The sequence below is a fragment of the Heloderma suspectum genome, chromosome 9, assembly GCF_057233095.1.
Source record: "Heloderma suspectum isolate Gila_16-S chromosome 9, 16-S_ref, whole genome shotgun sequence".
NCBI classification, from domain to species: Eukaryota; Metazoa; Chordata; class Lepidosauria; order Squamata; family Helodermatidae; genus Heloderma; species Heloderma suspectum.
In genome coordinates this window covers 33,993,728-34,015,318 of record NC_139466.1, presented here as the reverse complement: position 1 = coordinate 34,015,318, position 21,591 = coordinate 33,993,728, and the positions used below count along the sequence as shown (strand labels likewise).

Below are 21,591 nucleotides of genomic sequence, written 5' to 3'. Positions count from 1 at the left end.
AGCACTCAAGCCCTTGTACACACAAAGGCTTTATAAGCATAAGAGCTTGACTGCTGGAGTCCTCGGTGCCACATATGCCCCAAGCTCTCTAGTCCTCTCCTCCTCACAAGGAGGAGATAGCTAGAGCACTTTGGGTTCCAAGGCCTCATCCTGTCCCACCAGCTGTTAAGGGCCTGCTTAACAGCTGGTGGGGGCAGGGTGAGTCCCTGACACTGTGCACACCTCAACTACTTTTGCCATAGTGAGAGTGCTTGGGCCATGTCTGTGATGACAACTCTGGGCTACCCCTGGTCACTTGCCAAGCTCCGGGGTGCTCGCCGACTGGGTCCATCAACACCCCATGGCTTGGTGAGTGGGAGCTGGGCAAGGGAGAGTTCACCTGCCTCCTAGACCAAGCTGAGTGCTTGCAACATCCCTATTCTGTAGCTGTAGCTAAAGGCAAAACAAAACCTTCTGCTAATCAAACATAGCAGAGCACTGCATGACTGGATTATTTACTTTATTGTAAGCATGCATGGTCCTAATTTGGATTGGGACAGTAACTTTTCTCCCTCCTGTTCTTCCATTTTCATCCTGAAATTCTAACTTCCCCCCTCCCATGGGGCATTACATTAGGAGAACAAAGTCTGTATTGATTCCAGTGTTCTTTGGGGTTATTTTCATTTGTTAACCCCTCGGCAGGATGGAATTTCAGGATGGAAACGGGATGGGGGTAAACTTAAATCCCCCCTCCTGTATCACCATGGTCCTAATCAAAATTGGGTCTCTACACACCTAAGTAAGCCAATCCTGCATAGCTCCGCTAAGCATATTTCGTTTGACCCTAATATACCAGGGCTGGGCAGAATGTAAATCTGGACCCACTAATAGATCTCTGTGTGATTTGCAATAGATTGGCAAAGATTTCAAATTATTTAACAGCAGCAGCAACTCCATCCAATCTTGAATTATACTGCTGAAATGAAGGATGTTGGCGGTAACCAGGAGTGGGTTTCTGTGTGGATAGACTGTGAGCTCCACTCATTCTAGCACTCAAAATGAATTCCTTAGCTTAGAATTCTTCCATTCTAAGTATACGTTTGTTTGTTTTTTGCTCTGGTTGGTGGATCTCAGGGTTCTAATTAAAAGCAAAGTAGAACCTGCAAGCATGATGTCTGCCTACCCCCCATAATATCCCATGCTATATACCATACTTGGGCTTAAAAAATGCAATTTTCTAGGGATGTCGGAGAATTTCTCCACGAATCTCCTGGAGGCCGAATGCCAACGCATTCGGCCCCCTGAAATTGGTGGAGAAAAGGTCTGCCCCCTCGCCCCCCCCCCCGGAATGGGACTTACCTTTGTTGAATGTCCCTGGTGCTGGCGGCTCCCGGCAGCGGTTCGGCGGCGGCGGCCAGTCTTCTGACCGGCTACCGCCACCGCCATTTCCCAGTAAAAAACAACAACGACAAACGTGATAGGCTATGTAAAGATTTACATAGCCTATCATGGCTAGATTTTCAAAAAACACTGTGATAGGCTACGTAAATCCTTACGTAGCCTATCATGGCTGACTTTGGGGGGAAAAAAAGCGCGTACGCAAATGGCAGCGCCCATGGGTGCCGCCATTTGCGTTCCTTATTTGGGCATGTGTAGTCTACGTAAACATTTACGTAGACTACGGCAAAAATAAGGGCAACGCAAATAGGCACCCATGGGTGCCGCCATTTGCATTCGCTCTTTTTTTCCCCCCAAAGTCAGCCGTGATAGGCTATGTAAGGATTTACGTAGCCTATCATGGCTGACTGCAGGGACGCAAACGGCGGTGGCTACGGCCGCCGCCATTTGCGTCCCGACAGGGGACGAGATTCGTGGCCGGAGGGATGGGGTGCCTCCCCCCTGGCCAGAATTTTGGCCGGAGGGACAGAGCACCTCCCCCCCACCACAAAGCAAGCTGCGGGATAAGGTAAGGGACTTTTGTCCATCCCTACAATTTACCCAATACCATCATTTCCAGAAAGAGTTAATCATAGGAATTTCTCACTGCTCACACTACAACTAAGTGTAATATGTCTTATGCCTTCTAGCGGCATAGACAAGTAAACTAAATAGGCACAGAGCCTTCGTCTTGATAGTTTATCACCAAATATGCCCACGTTCACTCTCATAGTAAAAGGAACTATCTGATAGTATAGCATACTTCAGAGTTGACATTCATATGAAATTCCTGAATGCAACTGGACTAAATTATAGAGTATGAGTGACAGCCAAACAGCTTGTGATGGCAAGTTTGGCAAGTTGGGTGTCCGCTACCTGAGTATGAGTGATTATTCTGATCTACTTATTCAGTTCTGCGAGCCATCCATTTGAGAGTGAAATGGTACAGAACAGAGCTAAAAGTCCTTAATGTGAAGAGGTGGTTGCAGGATGGGTTGCTCATGAGCTGGGGCATTTGGGGAATTGTGGCCATCTGGGGTCAGTGTTGAGGGGAATTAACTCTCCCACTCTTTCATATGTTCAGAGTCCATGGCTTCATCCTCTGGACATGAGTGTCAATGCAGGCAAGGGCCTTGGGCAAGGCAAAGATAGTCCCAGGAGCAGCAGCGAGAGATCAAGCTGTTCTGTCCAGGGTTATACAAAGGAGTTCCTAGGAGGTTTTGCGGGCACAAGCAGAGGCAAGGTCAAAGCAGTCCAAAGGCCAGTTCACAAACATCGGTTTTATCAAGAGTCAAGGCCAATCAGGGGAGTGTCCAAAAGCATTGTACAGATGGGTAGACGAGGGTTTAGGAGCCTGTCAGATCTGGTGTCTTGGAAGGCAATACCAAGGTTAAGGCAGTTTTGCTCAATGCAGCGAGCTGGCATCGGATGGACTGATTTATAGCTGGCCGTTAATCATCACAGCTGGCTAATTAGGTCAGCATGTTGCTTTTAAGGGAAGCCCCACACTGTAAGTTCCTCTTGTTCTTTTGCTGCTCGTGTCTGATTCTATGCCATTCAGAGGGATGGATTAGCTCAGGCTCTGCTTCCAGCATTTGGGGGAATTCAGGAATGGTTTGGGAGGGGCCAAGTTGCTCCTGTAATGGTTCCAAGGGTGGACTGTCAGCCAAGGCCTCCTGTTCCTTGCTTAGCTCTGGCTGGAGTCCATTGTGCTGGCTCTCCCTCTCCTCTTCTTCCTCAGACAAATCCTCCAGGTAGGACATGACAATGAGGAGGAGTTTTACAAAGGTCTTCTTGGATTAACTGAGACACTTTCCATAGTTCCCCTTCAAAATTGGGAAAACAACATAATTATTTCTGAGCCAATCAGAAGGCTCAGGAAAAGGTTCTGCTCATCCCCACCATCCATAGGAGGGGAGAGGAGAGGAGGGAGCAGCATCTCTCAAGAGAATTATGTAGGGATGTGCGAAAGTCACTTACCTTTTTGAAGGGGTGATTTGCGGTGGGGGGGAGGCGCTCCGCACCTCCTCCGGAATCCTAACCTGGCCAGCTCCGCTCCGCGGCAACTCCGCAGAGCCGCTGGCTGGGTGCATTCGCAGGAGTGTGGAGCCTGAGGACACAAATGGCAGTGGCTACAGTGGCCGCCATTTGCATTCCTGTTTTTTTGCCGTGATAGGCTACGTAAATATTCATGTAGCCTATCACAGCAAAAAAACAGGGGTGCAAATGGCGGCGGCTATGGTGGCTGCCATTTGCATTCCCTTTTTTTGCCGTGATAGGCTATGTAAATATTTACGTAGCCTATCACGGCCTCTGCAGGGATGCAAATGGCATCCCTGCATTAGCCGTGATAGGCTACGTAAGTATTTGAGTCCATGCGGCGGGTGCGGCGGCGAGTACGGCAGGTGCAGTGGCAGGTGCGGTAGCGGTGGGTGCAGCAGGTGCAGCGGGTGCAGCAGTGGTGGCGGCTGTTCTCCTGACCGGCCGTGGCTGGGCGCAGCATATGCAAATGGCAGCGGCTACGGCGGCCGCCATTTGAGTCCGCTATTTTTCACCGTTCTAGCCTACATAAATATTTATGTAGGCTAGAACAGTGAAAAATAGCGAATGCAAATGGCGGCCGCCATAACCGCCGCCATTTGCGTACGCATTTTTTTTTACTTTGCTGTGATAGGCTACATAAATATTTACATAGCCTATCATGGTTAAGTACAGGGACGCAAATGGCAGTGGCTATGGCCACTGCCATTTGCATCCCTGCTGCCCAGCGGCCGGATGTCCGGATGAGGGCGGAGCCGGCTGGCGGCTCCGTGGAATCCTGGCGGAGCGGAGCTGGCCGGGCAGGACTCTGGGGGGAGGGACACAGTGCCTCCCCCTGTCGATGATTCCGGGGGGATGGATGGAGCACCTCCTCCCCACGTCAAAGCAGATCTGCAAAATGATAAGTGACTTTCGTACATCCTTACATACTGCTGGCAACTTCTTTATCTTCCACTTCGGCTCCTCTATTGATATTTGTAATGGTGTGGATTAGTTAAGGGTGTACAAACTCCACTCACCCGTCCGTTCAGTCCGGGGCATCTGCTGGGGGAGGAGGCGATCCGTCCCTCCCCCTGGAATCCTTCCCAGCTGGCTCTGCTCCACGGCGAGTCTGCGGAGCCACCAGTGGGGCCCATCTGCAGCCAGCTTTCCGGCTGCTGCCACATAAATGACGTCCGGTGTAGCGGATGCCATTTATGTCCCTGTCCTTGGCCGTGATAGGCTACGTAAATATTTATGTAGCCAATCACGGCCAAGTGCAGGGATGCAAATGGCATCCGCTACGCCATATGCCATTTGCGTCCGCAGCCCGGCAGTGGATGGCTGTGGACAGCAGCGGATTGACCCGGACTGGCTGGCACCAGGTAGGTTCTGTCCCTACCAGACTTTGTGAGGTGGAGGGGGGGAGCAGTCCGTTCCGCCACGGACTTTGGGGGGCCAGATTCTTTAGAAGTCCATGGTGGATTTCCCGCCATTCCTAGGATTAGCTGTTTTCATAGTTGGATAGTTTCTAGAATTCTTATTTATAAGGACACTAGTTGTTTGTTATCTAAGAAAGTAGTGAGCCTGAAGCCTGGTATCCTGGAGTGTGTTGATTGCGAAGGGGGAGGACGAAGGATCATGACACATGGATCATCAGTCCACAGTAAGGATGTCACAGGTGCCTGACTGGGTTTGGGAGTCTGCCCCCCCCCCATGACTCCCAGTCTGCACCCACTGAAATGCTGTCCTTGTTCACCCCCTACTCAAGTTTTCCAGGACTCTCCACGATCCCGTCGAGTGCCCACCCTTTTCCCACCTTTGTTGTGTGTGCAAAAAGGAAGTTAAAAATGCACATTTAAAAGTGCACAGTTTGGGGCCAGGAAAGCTTAATGTGCACAATATTAGAAGCATAATGCCTCTAACTTTGTGCATATTATGCTTTCCTGGCCCCAAATCGCACCAAATATGCACATTCTTTTTTTACTCCCTTTTTGTGCAAACAAAGGAGGGGGAAATGGTGGGTGCTCACCGGATGGGATCATGGTGAATCCAGGCAACTTGCTGAGCTTGTGGGCAGCCTGAGTGCTGGTCTGGGGGAGGTGACAGAGTGCCACACTTCTTCAGGCTCCCAGAGAACCTGAACTGGGATGGGTTCTCACATCCCTAGTCCACAGCAGATTCCACAGGTTGGATTCTTAGGAACCCAAACACATCTTGGTTCGTCTTGAATCTCTCCAGCTTCCCTACTGCTACCTACTGTGTCAGGTCAATGGAGAGATACAGAATGAAGGGAATTGCCATATTTCTGTCCCTGTGCATTGCTGCTTCTGCTGCTCCTACTGTCTCATGGCTGGCAAGGTAAGTGACAGGAAGAGAGCCATGTAGGGATATGTGTACAAGCAAAATTCAAGTTTATCAAAGCTCTCCAGATTCTCCCTCAAATCTTATTATTTCCATATCACATCACAATCTTTGTGTGCGTGTTTTCCTTTCACATAAAAAGTGTGTTTCCAAGCCTTTGTCCCAAAATTTATGCATCCATTGTGCACATCTTTGAAATGTATGCATTCTGATCCCATCGATTCAAGCACGTTTCTGCTAAGGATGTACGAATCCCTTACCTGGCTCCACTGAGGGGAATCCGCGGTGGGGGGGAAGCGCTCCATCCCTCCCCCCAGAATCCTCGACAGGGGGGAGGTGCTCCATCCCTCCCCCCAGAATCCTGCCCCGCTGGCTCCGCTCTGCGGCCAAGCCACGGAGCCGCCAGCCAGCTCTGGCCGCCCACAGCCGGACATCTGGCTGCTGGGCAGCCCTGCAGGGACGCAAATGGTGGCTGTCATAGCCACCACCATTTGCATCCCTGTACTTAGCCATGATAGGCTACGTAAATATTTACGTAGCCTATCACGGCCTTTGCAGGGATGCAAATGGCATCCCTGCGTTAGCCGTCATAGGCTACGTAAGTATTTACGTAGCCTATCATGGCTTGAAGAGGAGGAAGCGAATGGCGGCCGCAGGACAGCTGCCATTCGCAAAGCAGCGCTGACAGGAGCAGGTAAGTGCTCCATTTCGTACTCCTTTCATGGGGTGGGGGTGGCGGTGACTTTGTCCCACACACCTTTTGTGGGTTGGGGGGTGAGGGCTTCGTTCTGTGATGGATTTTGGGGGGCCTAATGCACTGGCATTCGGCCTCACCGAGATCCATCGCGGAATTCTCTGACATCCCTAGTTTCTGCACATTTTTCAAGGGTATTGAGTATTACCATGAAAAATGGAACTCGTGGCAGCTTACAATCAGAAATAAAACCATAATAAAACAAATCCATTAAAACACCACTAAAAAGGACAATAACAATAACATAATAAGAAAAGCATCTGAACCACTTAGGTGCCAAAGGCATGCTTGAATAAAAAGGTTTTTGCCTGATGGCTGAAGGAAAACAGAGACAGAGTGAACCTTGACTCCATTGGCAGGGAGTTCCACAGCATGGGAGCGACCACCGAGAAGGCCCTCTCTCATCATGTCATCATCAAACCTGGACCATTAAAAAACAAACCCTTGGGGTGATTTGCACAAATCTGTTCATTTGCAAATGTGCACTAATGTGCATTAGCACAGGTGTACATTTGCAAATGAGCAAAATTCTCATACAAATAATAAAAATAAAAATCCAATCCCATCAATGAGTGGACAATGGAACAAAAAACACCTGGTGATATACAAAACACAGATGGAGCAGATTTTACAAGATCCATATGTTACAAGATCAAGAGTATTCCTCCATCTAACCTGGTCCTGTCTACTTTTGGTGGCATTAGCATTCCAGGGTCTCAGGGAGAGATCTCTCTCATGACCTTCTCTTTTCAATGGAAGATGCTGGGGACTGAGCCCAAGATGTATGCAAAGCATGTGGTCTGTATCTCAAAGGGTAACACTAACGTCCGTCCATGGGGCCCTACTGGTGTGTGTGTGGGGGGCTAATTCCTTTTCCCTATTACATCCCATAATAAGCTTTGTTATGCACCACACCTAGGTAATCCACTAGAAAATCACCATAGCTATTGACATACATAATTTGTCATGTATGGTCAAACAAGGTCAAACGAGGGATAGCTTAGCTATGCCCCCAAAACTGACTTCTTTTTTTGCCCCTATGGGAAAAATGAACTGAACTATTGTCCCACCCCACTGATAAACATGCATCTGTGAAAGCAGTCCTTAGCAGTACGATATGAGCAGTATCGTATGAGAAGGGCTGCCTGTTTTTTTCTGTTTTCAGGACCAAAATGGTGCTTGTGGAGGTGGTGATGAGAAACCTTTCTAAACAAAATCTTCATCGGATGGAGTGATCAAAAACTCAAGAGAGTGGGTGTACCATATAGGCAGGTTAAAGATTATATAGTGGGAAATTTATTATCATCAACAACAACAACAACAACAACAACAACATTTCTATACCACCCCATAGCTGAAGCTCTCTGGGAGGTTCACATAGACTAAAAATCATTAAAATGCAATATACAAAGTTTAAACACCATTCACATTAAAAACAAAAACAAGACAGAGACAGTATACACAGAGACAATATACATCTAAAAATAACTTTGAGCATTCAACCTAGGGGTGGACGAAAGTCCCTTACCTGTCCTCGAAGGACGTTCGCGGTGGGGGGGAGGCGCTTCGCTGCTCCCCCCGCGAAGTTCAGGCTGGGGGGGGAGGCTTCCCGCCTCGGCCCGGCCGGAATTCAGGCCGGGTGGGAGGCTTCCCGCCTCACCCTGGCCGAAATTCAGGCCGGGGAGGAGGCTTCCCGCCTCGCCCAGCCGCGAACGCGAAAGTTGAAAAAAAAACAAAATGCCCCCTGATAGGCTACGTGATGATTAACGTAGCCTATCATGGCTAGATTTGCAAAGTCAGCCATGATAGGCTACGTCAATCGTCACGTAGCCTATCACGGGTGACTTAAAAAAAAAAAAAAAAAGCGCGTACGCTAATGGCGGCCCCCATAGGGAGCCGCCATTCGCGTTCCTTATTTAGTCGCTGTAGTCTACATAAATGTTTACATAGACTACGGCAAAAATAAGGGCAACGCAAATAGCATTGCCCTTATTTTCGCCATAGTCTACGTAAACATTTACGTAGACTACAGCGACCAAATAAGGAACGGGAATGGCGGCTCCCTATGGGGGCCGCCATTATCCGTACACATTTTTTTTTTTTTTAAAGTCACCCGTGATAGGCTACGTGACGATTGATGTAGCCTATCATGGCTGACTTTGCAAATCTAGCCATGATAGGCTACGTTAATCATCACGTAGCCTATCAGGGGGCGTTTTTTTTCTCTTTTATTGCAATGGCGGCGGCAGCAGCTGGTCGAAAGACCGGCTGCCGCTCCCGCCCCGCTCGAACACCCGCCGAACCGCCGGCCGGACCCGCCGCCGGGAGGGACATTCAGCGAAGCTAAGTCCCGTCCCGGGGGGGGGCGCGGGGGGCAGGGGGGTTCGGAGGATTTCTCCCCGAAACTTGTTCAGGGGGCCGAACATGTTGGCGCTCGGCCCCCCGAAGTTTCGGGGAGAAATTCTCCGCCAACCCTAATTCAACCATAAGACAAATCCAGGACCCATTAAAACTCATCATTTGCTGACAAATGCCAGAGAAAAGAGAAAGGTCTTAACCCGGTGCTGAAAAGACAATAATGTTGGTGCCAGGTAGGTCTCATTAGGGAGAACATTCCATAATGGGGGGAGCAGCAAGAAGGACCTCTTCCTTGTTGATGACTACTGAGCCTCCCTCAGAGGAGGCATCTTGAGGAGGACCTTGGATGCTGAGCGTAGCATACAGGTAGGCTCATTCACATTTTAAAGCTCTGAATTGCTGGCAATAAATGAAATTTTAAGTGCTCTTGGTAATTTCGGGGCGGGGGGCGGGGAGAAAGAGAAAGTGATTGAGATTTTTTTTTTTTTTTTGCAGATTGTGAGTGAACTGGTAGAGAGATGTAGAGGAGATCTCTCTCTCTCTCTCTCTCTCTCTCTCCCCCTCAAATTGAGAGTTAGTTGGTCATCCCTTTTTGACTGCCTTCCTGTTGACTGATTCTCATGGAACACACTTCATTGGAAAGCTCTTGACACACATATTCCACGAATAACAACACTTGACTATAATTCAAAGTCAGGATCTTATTTATGTCCATAAAGCTTTTAAAGAAAGAATTAGGCTATCTTCTATAACAATGTACCATAAAGTTTTATTTTTAATATAAAAAATGTCAGGTATAATTAAACAAAACAAAATTAAGTGCAAATGGGAGCAAAATGAAATATTAACACAAAAACAGTCCCTGTAAACCTTTCTAAACACAGGTTCAGGCCAAAGTACAATGATATGCCAGTAATATATGACATGTAAACAAATCATGATGGGATTAAGAGACACCTACAGTTAAAAGCAACCCAGTCAAAGTTTAGTTATTGCTCAGAAAGGATGTATCTAGCTATTAAATTTTAACAAAATACCATCTATATATTCCATGCATTACTAATATGCCTAGACATCAAATGCTTAGCAGTAACAGTAACCAGCAGGTGAACCACAAGACTCAATGCACCTCACACCACCACACTAATTCTATCCCTGCAGGCCCATTAGCCTTTTGACAGCAGCAAAGCTCTAGCTGGCCTTGCATTGGTGGGTATCCCAAACCAGTCCAGATATAGGAGGCAGACTGTGCCTGTCAGCATGAGTCCTGCAACCAGTATCAGCAGGTTTGATATCAGCAGCAGCTGTGTCAAGGTTTGCAGACTCCGTGACACTTTGCTTGTCAATGGCGAATTGTCAACTCTTTGCTGCCATGGCAAAAAGGTTTCACTACCACCACTCATGGTTCTGGACTTCGTCTGCAACATTATCACTTACAGGTCCACCCTTGGCAACCAATTTGCAAGTACAACAGTGCCCCAAGCTTTGCTTCTTTCTATGCACCACTCAAGATAGCATGGCCACAAAGTCCTGGTCCATTCATGGTCAAGCTGCAAGGCTCAGTTTACCATCTGATGAGCACTTTGCAGTCAGATGTAGGGATGTACAAATCCCTTACGTGGCTCCGCACAGGGGCATCAGTGGGGGGGGGAGGCACTCCGTCCCTCCCCCCAGAATCCTCCCTGGCTGGCTCTGCTCCGCCGTCGCTCTGCAGAGCCACCTGCCAGGGCCATCTGCAGCCGGAGTTCCGGCTGTGGCCGGGCTGCTGCGGCTGCCATTTGCGTCCTTGCAAGCAGCCGTGATAGGCTACATAAGTATTTACGTAGCCTATCATGGCAAAGAGCAGGGATGCAAATGGCGGCCGCTATGCCATTTGTGTCCCTGCTCTTTGCTGTGATAGGCTATTTAAGTATTTACATAGCCTATCACGATAAAGTAGGGATCTCAGAGACTTTCTCCACGAATCTCAAGGAGGCCGAATGCCAGCACATTTGGCCCCCCGAAATTGGTGGAGAAACGGTCTGCCACCCCCCCCGGGATGGGACTTACCTTGCGCGAATGTCCCTGGTGGTGGCGGCTCTGGCGGCGGTTCGGCGGCGGTTCGGCGGCGGTTCGGCCGCTGCCATTTCCAAGTTAAAAAAACACAAAAATAACATGATAGACTACGTAAAGATTTACATAGCCTATCATGGCTAGATTTTTAAAAAACACCGTGAAAGGCTACGTAAATGTTTACGTTAGGGGTGGACGAAAGTCACTTACCTTTCGTCGATGCTTGTTCGCGGTGGGGGGGAGGTGCTTCGCTGCTCCCCCCGCGAAGTTCAGGCCAGGGGGGGAGGCTTCCCGCCTGGCCCCGGCCAAAATTCAGGCCGGGGTGGAGGCTTGCCGCCTCTCTCCGGCCGAAATTCAGGCCGGGGGGTAGGCTTCCCACCTCGCCTGGCCACGAACTCGAAAGTATTTTTTTTTTTAAAAAAAAAATGCCCCCGTGATAGGCTACGTGACGATTAACGTAGCCTATCACAGCTAGATCTGCAAAGTCAGCCGTGATAGGCTACGTTAATCGTCACGTAGCCTATCACGGGTGACTTAAAAAAAAAAAGCGCGTACGCAAATGGCGGCCCCCATAGGGAGCCGCCATTCGCGTTCCTTATTTGGTCGCTGTAGTCTACGAAAAGATTTACGTAGACTACGGCGAAAATAAGGGCAACGCTATTTGCGTTGCCCTTATTTTCGCCGTAGTCTACGTAAATCTTTACGTAGACTACAGCGACCAAATAAGGAACGGGAATGGTGGCTCCCTATGGGGGCCACCATTATCCGTATGGGCTTTTTTTTTTTTTTTTTAAAGTCACCCGTGATAGGCTACGTGATGATTAACGTAGCCTATCACGGCTGACTTTGCAGATCTAGCCGTGATAGGCTACGTTAATCGTCATGTAGCCTATCACAGGGGCGTTTTTCTTTTCTTTTATTGGAATGGCGGCAGCGGCAGCCGGTCGAAAGACCGGCTGCCGCTCCCGCCCCGCACGAACACCCACCGAACCGCCGGCCGGACTCGCCACCGGGAGGGACATTCGGCGAAGGTAAGTCCTGTCCTGGGGGAGGTGCGGGGGGCGGGGTGTGTGTGGAGGATTTCTCCCCAAAACTTGTTCGGGGGGCTGAACACGTTGGCGCTCGGCCCCCCGAAGTTTCGGGAAAAAATTCTCCGCCATCCCTAGTTTGGAAAAAATTCATCCGCCATCCCTCCACCAAACAAACCATGCGTACGCAAATGGCAGCGCCCATGGGTGCCGCCATTTGCGTTCCTTATTTTGGCACGTGTAGTCTACGTAAACATTTACGTAGACTACGGCGAAAATAAGGGGAACGCAAATAGCGTTGCCCTTATTTTCGCCGTAGTCTACGTAAATGTTTACGTAGACTACACGTGCCAAAATAAGGAACGCAAATGGCGGCATCCATGGGCGCTGCCATTTGCGTACGCGCGGTTGTTTTTTTTTTTCACTCAGCCGTGATAGGCTATGTAAACATTTATGTAGCCTATCACAGCTGAATGCAGGGACGCAAACGGTGGCGGCTACGGCTGCCGCCATTTGCGTCCTGGCAGGACAGGAGGATTCGCGGCCGGAGGGATGGGGCACCTCCCCCCCAGCCAGAATTTTTTGGGGGAGGGGTGGGGCGCCTCCCCCCCAGCCAGAATTTCAGGGGGAGGGAGGCAACATTTGCCGTGTTAGGCTATGTAAAATACTATGTAAATACTTACGTAGCCTATCACCCCTGCAAGGACACAAATGGCGGCCGCAGCAGCCTGGCCGTGGCCAGCCAGGAGACCAGCCGCCGCTGCCGGAGCCGCCGCCGGAGCCACCACCGGGGCCACTGCCGCATCCACCCCAGGAAAGTTCCGTCGCGGGGGGATTTCGCGGGGTGGGGGGGGCAGGAGGCCATTCCGCCATGGATTCCGGGGGGCCGTAGACTCACTGGAATCCGTGACAGAATTCTCTGACATCCCTAGTCAAATGAGACTCCAAGCTATGGCTGGCTGGACATTCTTGATGCCAACAAGGCAACTATGCGTTGCCTTGAGCAAGCAGAGACCAGCACACCAGACCGCACCTTGCTGGAGTCACTCACTAACCTGCTACTTAATGTTAACCCAGACACCATTGGGTACCGGCATGTCAGTGAAATCCTTGAGCATGAGAACACTGCTGCACTTGCTGCTGGACATGCACCAATAAACGCATCTCTGTGCTTCCATCACAACCACAGGATAATGAACACTGTGTCTCAGTCTGGATGCTATAATGTTTCCCATGTCTTTGAAACTGCTGCTGCATTAGTTACCTTGGATGGCTTTCCTCCAGCTGATCACTGTCTGATACCGTAAAGGTGGACAGTGCCACACTATCTCTTGTATGGAGAGTCATGGCTTACCTTTACGTGCACTTTCACAGTGAGGCTGGGTGGGGTCCTAGCATGGCATAGGGATGTATGGATTCCCCACCATCTGTTCTGGTGGGGAATCTGCCCAGGGGGAGGGGAGGCAATCCATTCCCCCCCCCAAATCCCCCGGAGTGGCTCCACTCCATGAGGATTTCATGGAGCCGCCCAGCTTGAGGGCCGCTTACCTGGTCCATTCGGGACCCATTCGCCTCTGCACCAATCGCCATGTTGCTTAAAAAAATTGTGATTGGCAGGATGTGCCCATAGACTTATGTATACGCAAGATTCACAGCTCTATTTTCCATATAAGTCTATGGGCACATCCTGCCAATCGCCAGTTAAGCAAGCAGTAGAAAGCATTTCCGTGCGGAATCCTCCTGGAGCGGAGGTAAGTGGGGCTGTCCCACCATGGATTCCAGAGGCCAGATTCTTTGGAATCTGCCTACACCTGTCTTCTGCCATGGCCAACTCTACATTTCCATGGAAGACGTCAAGATTAAAGTCATCAGTGGACAAGAACAAGGACATTACAGTTGCCACCCTGGAATGTACACCAAGAACATTGTAGTTAAGGAAGTTTTGTAAAGATAAAAGATGTAACACTTTGAATGTTTCAATAAACACAGTTCAGTTAAAACTAGGGATGGCATGGATGCCCAACTGGGTCTGGGAGTCCGTCAGGCTCTCCCCAACCTACAGCCCCAGACCACGCTTGCCAAGCCTCTGGCCTCACTTGCCTCTGCTCGCACCATCCCAGACATTCCTCGCACTCATCCGGACCTGTCTGCGAGCACCCACTATTTTGCAGAGCTTGTTTTTACAGGAAAAAAGGAGGTCATTAAAATGTGCATATTTAAATATGTAAAAATTCGGGCTGGGAAAGGCTGATTTGCGCAATATTAGAGGCATCAATGGACCATTTGTGCCTCTAATATTGCTTAGATCAAACTTTCCCAGCCCAAATTTGTGCATATGCGAATATGCACATTTTTAATGACCTACTTTTTATCTGTAATAAGCAGATTGGGAAAATGGTGGGCTCTTGCAAACAATCCATTGACCTACATCAATGGGCCATTGACGGACCATGGACCATTGACGGACCATGGACCATTGACAGACCATGGACCATTGATGGACCATGGACCATTGACGGACCATGGACCATGGACGGACCATGGATCATGGACCATTGACGGACCATGGACCATAGACCATTGACGGACCATGGACCGTTGACTAGGGATGCACGAAAGTCACTTACCTGGTCTCGCAGCTTGCTTCGCGGTGGGGGGGAGGCGCTTCGCTGCTCCCCCCGCGAAGTGCAGGCCGGGGGGGAGGCTTCCCTCCTCGCCCGGCCGAAATTCAGGCCGGGGGGGGAGGCTTCCCACCTCACCCAGCCGAAATTCAGGCCGGGGAGAAGTGCCCCATCTCCCCGGCCGCGAACTTCAAAAGAAAAAAAAACGCCCCTGTGATAGGCTACGTAACGATTAACGTAGCCTATCATGGCTAGATTTGCAAAGTCAGCCATGATAGGCTACGTTAATCGTCACGTAGCCTATCATGTGTGACTTTGAAAAAAAAAAAGTGTGTACGCAAATACACACGTAGACTATGGTCCATGGCTATTTATGGTCCAAATACATACGTAGACTATGGCTATTTGCATTGGCCTTATTTTCGCCGTAGTCTACGTAAATCTTTACGAAGACTACAGGGACCAAATAAGGAACGCGAATGGCGGCTCCCTATGGGGGCCGCCATTAGCCGTACGGGCTTTTTTTTTTTAAGTCACCCGTGATAGGCTACGTGACGATTTACATAGCCTATCATGGCTGACTTTGCAAATCTAGCCATGATAGGCTACGTTAATCATTACGTAGCCTATCACAGGGGCTTTTTTTTTTTTTTACTTTTCTTGTAATGGCGGCGGCGGCAGCCGGTCGAAAGACCAGCTGCTGCCCCCGCCCCTGACGAAGACCTGCCGAACAGCTGCCGGGACCCGCCACCGCGAGGGACATTCGTGAAAGGTAAGTCCATCCCAGGGGGGGGTGGGGGGGCAGAGAATTTCTCCCCGAACAACCTTCGGAGGACCGAATGCATTGGGCCCCCCAAAGTTTCGGGGAGAAATTCTTCCCCATCCCTACCGTTGACAGACCATGGACCGTTGACGGACCATGGACCATTGAGGGACCATGGACCATGGACCATTGACAGACCATGGACCATTGACAGACCATGGATCATGGACCATTGACCTACATCAGTGGACCATTTGTGCCTCTAATATTGCTTAGATCAAACTTTCCCATTGCATATTCGAATATGCGCATTTTTAATGACCTACTTTTTATCTGTAATAAGCAGCTTGGAAAAATGGTGGGCTCTTGCAAACAGTCCATTGACCTACATCAATGGACCATTGACAGACCATGGACCATTGACGGACCATGGACCATGGACGGACCATGGACCATTGACCTACATCAATGGACCATTTGTGTGTCTAATATTGCTTAGATCAAACTTTCCCAGCCCAAATTTGTGCATATTCGAATATGCACATTTTTAATGACCTACTTTTTATCTGTAATAAGCAGCTTGGGAAAATGGTGGGCTCTTGCAAACGGCCTCCAGGGCGAGTATGGGCATCTGGAGAGCTTGTGGGGGCTCGAGCGTGGGCCCTGCAGGCTCAAGCAGGGGTTGTGCCTTAGTGGGTGCCTGCTGATACCAGATGGGTATCCCTAATTAAACCTTTAGTTAGATTTGATTTTTCTCCACAAACTGTGTTCGCGGGTAACCAACTTATCTATCAGTATTCTATTTCAGATTCCCAGCTCAACTTGGCTAGGAGACAAAAATAGTTTGGCTTCAGGCATTCTTCTATATGTATGACAAATAATCATTAGCAGTAATTATTATAGGGGCAAGCCTTTGTCAATGTAAATCATTTTAATCATAACGGTCACACTGAGGCTGAACTGTTTTAAAGAGAGAAAGTGCCAGAAGTCACAGGTTGCATTAGTTCATTGAATTCCTTTTTATTAGGCCATAACATCATGATGTCAGGATATTTAAAAGCATTTTTCTTGTCCCAGTAAGCTGAGACGATCAGCAGCTGCTTGTCTCCCAAAGATGATGATTGAAGAGACAATTAGGTCTAATTCTAATTATTCCCTACTCATTATTCAAGATTAAATCCTTGACTTTGAAATGCTCAGTGATCTTATTAATGACCCCCTGATCATCATGGTTCCTATCTACTTACCTGTCTTAAAGCCAATAAAAATTAACCAATGCTTTCAAAATGTGGTTTTGATTATTTTTAAGCATCATCACTTGTAAGGGTTGGTTACTCAGAAGTTGGGCACAGTTCAGCCCATATCAAGCAATTTGAGTCATACTGCCTAAAATTTAAAATTAATTTTAAAATCTTTTAAAATTATTTTTAGAGCTGCAGTCATATGTAGGGATGTATCAGCAATTCATTTTATTTCTCATCAAGGTTTACCCAATTTGAACCTTCTGGACTGAACATAGAGTCAGATGGTGTCTGCAGTCAATGTCCAAACATTTCCAAGCTTGCAGTGTGATTTGTGCACCGAAGAAGAAGAAGAAGAAGAAGAAGAAGAGGGAGGGGGAGGGGGAGGGGGAGGTGGTATTCAACAGCATGCATACATTTGAAAAATATGCATGAAAAATGCATACTTTTGAAAAATGTACACAAATGCACTTTAATCAATGGGAGAAGAATGTGCACATTTTACAGATGTGCACAATTGATGCATACATTTGGAAAATATATGCATAGAAATAAGCATGGATATTCATAAGGGGAGAAAAAGCTTAAAATCTGATACGGGCTCATGTCAGTATGAGCTTTGAGATGGAATTTGGCAAATTTTGGGAAGATTGAGTGTTGCTGATTCACACAGCCCTAGTCAAACACACACATGGTTGGGAATAAACATTCATCGAGTCGCACAAAGAAAAGATGCATAGAGTTGTGCTATTAACCAACTAAAAGGTGCTCTTTAATTTAATAGCAGATGTTATTTTTTTAAAATAATGTTATTTAAGTACAAGTGTCCAGAAAAGCTATAGGTGGCAACCACTATCTTAAAAGAGGCATTGCCCCCTCTCTCACACATAAGATGAATGCCTCTCCTAAGAAGATGCCTGCTACATTTGTGTATAATAAAAACAAACAAAGCAGGTATGATACTTGCTTTGGAAGTTTTATTTATTGTTACCCATGAACAAATTAAGGCACATTTATCCAATAGATCAGATAATCAATCAACATTCATATGATTAACTGATTAACAGTAATTTAATTGAGTTGCAGCCTGACAGAGCAGTCCTATATGTGTCCACTCGGAAGCAAGTTCCACTGAGTTCAATGAGGCATGCTCCCAAGTATATACTAGGGATGGCGGAGAATTCCGCCACAGAATCCAATGAGGTCGGATTCTAAAGAACACTTACCTCCACCTCCCCGCAGAATCCTCTTCGGCCGGATCCTCTGGCTCCGGATTGCCAGTGATACAGCCGCCATGCCGTATCGCTGGCTGAAGGGGACTGACTGTGGACACAAATGGCATCGAGGATGCCATTTGTGTCCATAAAGGCCTTAGTTTAAGGTAAATGCAGCCATTTACAGCTGCATTTACCTTAAACTGAGGTCTTTATGGCTGCAAATGGCATCCTGGACACCATTTGCATCCACAGTCAGTGTCCTCCAGCCAGAGATATGGCAAGGCGGCCTTATCACTGGCGCTTTGGAGCTGGCCAGCGGCTCCACGGAATCACCATGGAGCAGAGCTGGCCGGTGAGGATTCTGGGGGGAGGAATGGATCACCTACCCCCCCCCCCGTGGACCCCCACCCCGGACTGGCAGGTAGGGGATTCGTACATCCCGGGTATATACACACTTACCTGGAACTCTGACCCTATACAGGGTTGCAGCCTTAATTTTCTTTCTTTCTCTCCCCACCCCCTTTTTAATTGACTTTTCATTCCTGACCAGCTTTCTAATAAAGAGAGGGGCAGAACACTGGCAAAGAATCAAGATAAGAATGAAACCTTTTCAACACTCTAATTTTTAATGTTCACATTAAATACAGATGATGCATTTTGTTGGTTTCTAGATCAAAAATGAGGCCTTCACAGCTATATTCTCCATATGGTTTTACTGTATATCATGCCACAGTGAACAAGCACACAAGGGGCTACAATGAGAGCTGCTTCTAGATTCTCCAAAGTTCCCCTTTTCTTTGGGCCATCCAACAGACAGGATTGCTGGCTGGACTGGGAAAGAGCAATGGATGGGGTGAAATTTGTTTGGTTCGTGTTTTAATACCAACCTATCTGAGTTGCATTTCCTGAATTAACTGGAAAACAGCTATCTTTGCTAGTCACATTTTGTGATGCAATTTTCCAGTCAAAAGGTGTGCACAGGTTTGTATATTAGGGTAAATTACATACAATACTGTATGCACTAGGGAGGTGAGAAGCATACAAAAAGGCATGCATTAGGGGGGAAATTGCTTGCAAAAATGTGAACATTAGGGAACACTGCACAGAAAAATGTGAAATATATTTTTGTGCAGACTTTCAAAAAAGCATCTGCAAACTGATGAGGAACTGGGATACAATAAACCTGTACTTTGTAAAAGAAGATGATGATGGAAAAGAAGAACATTACAGAAAGAGAAACAGATTCATCCATCCATACAAAGAGCTAGCTTAATGTGAATGAAATGGTACCATCCCCAACTTATACGCACTGCTTTTACAGTTCAATAGGAAGGGCCACTCTCTGTCTCCTCAGTTATTTTCAGCAGCTACAGCCAACAAAAGCACATAATGCCTTGTGCATACCCCAGAAGAAAGCCAAAGCAGACAGAACTGGGATAAGCAGGAATGTGTGAATCGGCAAATCTGACGCTTGCCGAAGTTCTCCAAATTCCAACTCGAACTTCATTCCAACTCAGGTCGATATCAGATTGAGAGTTTTGTGTTGTTGTTTTTTTGCATGAAAATCTGTGTTTTCATGCATATTTTTCCAAATGTATACATCAATTTTGCACATCTTTAAAGTGTATGCATTCTTCCCCCATTGATTAAAGTGTATTTGTGAGCATTTTTAAAGAGTGTTCATGCTTTCCTGCACATTGTTCAAATGAATGCATGCTGCCAAACACGGGGGGTCAGGTGAATCACATTGCAAGCATGGAAATGTATGGTCTTCAACCTAGGGGTGAGCAGAACTTACCTGGTTCTGGTCTGGGGTATCCGCTGGGGCGGGGAAGCGATCTGTCCCTCCCTCCCGGAATCCTCCCCGGCTGGCTGCAGCCGGACTTCTGTCTGCTGCTGCCATGCTGTGGATGCAAATGGCAGCCACTACGCTGGCCACCATTTGCATCTGTGCCTTAGGCCATGATAGGCTATGTAAATACTTATGTAGCCTATTACAGCAAACAGCAGGGGCGCAAATGGCACAGCCATTTGCACCCCTGCTCTTTGCCGTGACAGGCTACATAAGTATTCATTTGCATCCCTGCCTTTTGCCGTGACAGGATACATAAATACTTACATAGCCTATCATGGCTTAAGGCACAGATGCAAATGGCGGCCAGCATAGCGGCCGCCATTTGCGTCCGCAGCACAGAAGCAGCGGCCAGAAGAGAACCCGGAGCTGCCACCGCTGCCGGAGCTGCCGCCGGGTAGGTCCGTTCTGGGGACATTTCTTGGGGTGGCAGGGGGGAGCTCCATTCCACCACAGACTCCAGGGGGTCTAAAGAACTGGATTCTTTAGAATCTGGCCTCACTGGAGTCCATGGCGGAATTCTCCAACATCCCTACTTCAACCACAGATTGCATCCAAGTCTGTGTTTGATCTGGAAGGTGTGGAAAGGCTGATAAAAATGAACTGAAATGCATTTCTCACACATCCCCAGGGATGAGTGAAAAAAATGACAAGGGATATTTGAGAAACATGATATTGGTGAATTCTGATATGAACTGGCTGAATCTGCTAGGGATGGGGGAACCAGTGGATGCTTGAGTTAATAAGGTTCTCTGAATTCCACTTTGAAGCTCAGTTTGTATTTGTCCGTTTTACATTTGTGTCCTGTTTTGTTGTTGTTGTTGCTTCTGCTGTTCTAACAGGAACAGTGAACATTCAGTTAAAGGCTGCAAGGAAAATTATTCACTTTTTGAGCTCTATTGGTAGAGATCTAAATTGTATAATGATCTTTCCCCCCTGTAACTTTGTAATGGCAAATTGCTAAGATACAATAAACTCCTTGGTTGGAACATTCAATGCACACCTTTTCCCAAGGTGTCAAAAGTGTGAAAATGCATATTTTTCATACTTCCTACATACTCTGATACAGTTGCTTGCTTAAAAAAAAAAAGTATAAAGGTTCACTTTAAAATGTATTATTTAAGATAAAATACAGCTAGTCAGCAGCTAGACAGCCATAGGATATCTGGTTTTCCAGGAACTGACCTCAGAGCCCATGGAATGATCCCCTCCATGCTTCTCCTGCCCTGCATTGGATAGGTGGTCACCCCGGAGCTCAGAGGTGGCCACCTATCCACATAGGATTGTGCCCTTAGAAGCACATATTTTGAGAGGAATTAGATTTAGGGTGCAATCTTACAAGGCTTAGATATATAAGAAAGTCCTAGAACTTCCAGCGTGCTCTAGCCAGCCATGCTAGCTGGGAAAGTGCATGCTGGGAAAGAGAGAAGAGTTTTAAGTCTCTGTAATATATTTTAAGTAGGGATGGACGAAAGCCACTTACCTGTCCTCGAAGCTTGTTCGCGGTGGGGGGGAGGCGCTTCGCTGCTCCCCCCGTGAAGTTCAGGCCAGGGGGGGGAGGCTTCCCGCCTCGCCCGGACGAAATTCAGGCCAGGGAGGAGGCACCTCGCCTTGCCCGGCCGCAAACTAAATTTAAAAAAAAAAAAAAAAAACGCCCCGTGATAGGCTACGTTAATCGTCACGTAGCCTATCATGGCTAGATCTGCAAAGTCAGCCGTGATAGGCTACGTGACGATTTACGTAGCCTATCACGGCTGACTTTGCAAATCTAGCCGTGATAGGCTACGTTAATCGTCACGTAGCCTATCATGGGGGCATTTTTGTTTTTTTTTCTTTGATTGGAATGGCGGCAGCGGCAGCTGGTCAAAAGACCAGCTGCTGCTCCCGCCCCGGGCGAACACCCACC

General features: G+C 48.0%; 1 long non-coding RNA gene across 1 annotated transcript in view; it reads right to left on the bottom strand.

Moving 5' to 3' along the window:
- The window catches only part of LOC146338584 (uncharacterized), a 56,633-nt gene extending 35,320 nt beyond the window's left edge, over window positions 1-21,313 (bottom strand). The window contains exon 1 of the long non-coding RNA XR_014784760.1: window positions 21,169-21,313. This is a non-coding gene — a long non-coding RNA (uncharacterized LOC146338584). The remainder of the gene's footprint in view (window positions 1-21,168) is intronic.
- Between the last annotated feature and the right edge of the window lie 278 nt (window positions 21,314-21,591).